Consider the following 2,681-nt stretch of genomic DNA (forward strand, 5'->3'; position numbering starts at 1 on the left):
AGGCTTTTTTCCCCTGAACTCTCTTATCAGCCTAAGAGCAGAGCATCCCAAAAGAACTCAGTTGTCATACATCTTCTCCCCAGGAATTTCACAACCAGGGGATATTGACTCATAACAGAGATGAGACATTGTCACAAAACTATCATACTTAATCACCTGTTCCAAAGGACCCACTGAACTTTCTGAAATATCTGTCTTCGCATTAGTGCCCTTTCTCCCCTTCCTCTTCCTCTATTAAATGGTATGTAAGCCTCTAATTCTAACCACTTCCTTGAGTTGTGTTTTTCTGTGAACTCTCATGTATGGACATGAATGAAAAACTTTTTTCTTTCCTGATCAGTTTTTTTTATTAGTTTAATTCACAGGCCCTCAATAACTGAATCTAGGAGGGCAGAGGAAAGGTGTTTCTTCCTCAACAAGAGGTGCCCCTTCATTTCCTTAGTATGTATGGCTGCTTTGGTCCTACCATGACGGAGTTGCGTAGCTGTGACAGGCCATGTAGTCCACAAGCTTAACGTATTTACTAACGGCCCCTTTACAGAAAATGCTTGCCAGCTCTTACTGTAAAAGATAGGGAGACTGCCTTTGTCTTTAAAAAACAAAACCATGATCTATTCTCATGCCTAAAGAACATGACCAATAATGTGCTAATATCATCAACTATCTGTTTGGAGTGGAAATTTTCTCAAATGTCTCATAAATTTAAAAAATGGATATGATTTCACTTACATGTGGAATCTAATGAACAAAGTAAGCTAACAAACAAAACAGAAACAGGTTCATAGATCCAGAGAACAGCCTGACAGCTGTCAGAAGGTAAGGAGGTTGGGGGCACTGGATAAGAAAGGTGAAGGGATTAAGGAAAAAAAAAACAACAAAAAATCCCCCACCAAAAACAAACTCCTCAGAGACAGGCAAGAGTAAGGTGATTACCAGAGGGAAAGAGGGGGCAGGGGAGGAAGAAGAGGGTAAAAGGTGGATAAATGGTGATGGAAGGAGACTTGACTTTTGGCAATAAACATACAGTACAATATAATGATGATGCATTATAAGATTATACCCCTGAAACCTATGTAATTTTATTAACCAATGTCACCCCAATAAAAATAAATAAATAAAATGGATTTATTTAAAAAACAGGGTCAGAATGAGGTAAACACATTTGCCAGAGGTAGCTCTGAAGTTATTTTTAATCTAAAGCAATCAGTCCCCTCTCCTCTCTTTCCCCCTTGCAATTTCTGTTAAATAAGTCATTCGTCCTATAGAATTTTCCCCACCTGTATTTTGCTGGTTGGAAATTTGTGGTGCCATTTAACACTCTATCCTTTGTGTTACCTAGAAAGTGGTGGTTAAAACTGGAGGCTTGATTCAAATTCACACGAACATACACTCTTCAGGGGTGGTATGAACCTCCATGTGACAATATGTAACAGCTGTAGGTTTTGGTGTTAGCAAATAAGACGAGTTTTATAATTTGCTACTTCTGAATAAAAATCAGTGGTGGAGGAGATGCCTCTATGAAGAGGAGAAAGGTTTGTGTGGAAAAATATTGTGGAATTATTCAAATTTATCTTTATTGATTGGGCATCATGGCAACTATAACTAGGTGGTGATTAGCAGACCTTCACTGGGGGCAAACCCTGGACTTCTCACCGTTCTAATCACCTTAAAATACAGCTGGGATCTAGTCACTTAACCATCTTCCAGGCTCCTGCTACCTTGGTCCACATCGCTGTCATCTCCTGCCTACAGAACTGCACTACCCTCTGGACAGGTCTCTGTGCCTTTGCCCTTGCTTCCCTGCAACCTGCTCTCAACCGAGTAGCCAGAATAACCTTTTCAAAACCCCAGCTGTGTTACATGACTCTTCTGCTTAAAACACTTTTCTCGTCCCTGTACTACGCAGAATAAGTATGGAAGCCCTCACAATGCTCTACATAATCTGCACTCACTTCTGCTCACTTTACCGCAGTCCTAGTTATCTCTTTGCAGACCTTTGAATGTACCTGTCCTATTCCTCCAGAGGGCCTTTGCTCTGACTAATGTTCCCTTTGCCTCCAGTGCTCTCTCCCAAGATATCTACATGACCCTTCCCTCACCTCCTTGTAGTACTTGTTCAAATGTCACCGTTTAAAAACTGCTTAGCTTGATCATTCTAATTAAATACTGCATTCTGTCCCCCAACTCAGCTCCGCCCCAATCACTCTCACCCTGCTCTACTTGTTAATTTTCCAAGGCATTACTCATCCTCTAACATGCTTTGTAGTTTACTTATTATGTCTGTTGCTTATTTTCTCTTTGTTCCTGGTAGAAGGTAAGTTTTCTGGTGGTAGGGTTCTTTGTCTTGCTCATTGACACTCATCCCATTTGTCTAGATCAATTGGTCTGGCACATAGGAAGTGCCCGAAACCTATGTATTGAATGACTGACTGGATTGCTGTCACTTACACCTGGAAAGAGAACACAAATGCTTTCTATGAACCAAAAGTCCTCTGACTCATAAGACCACGCCCTCCCCAATACCTTTTGCCTTCTCCCTCCTAGGCAGTCCATCCATGTGCTAGGTACTGTGTTGTGTTTTCCATGTATTGTCTCATTTAATCCTTAAAGCAACCTTAAGAAAAGAGGTGCTACTATTATTTCCACTTTGAGATAATGAGAGTCAGGCCTAGGAATGTTTA

This window comes from Desmodus rotundus, chromosome 8 (genome assembly GCF_022682495.2).
Source record: "Desmodus rotundus isolate HL8 chromosome 8, HLdesRot8A.1, whole genome shotgun sequence".
NCBI classification, from domain to species: Eukaryota; Metazoa; Chordata; class Mammalia; order Chiroptera; family Phyllostomidae; genus Desmodus; species Desmodus rotundus.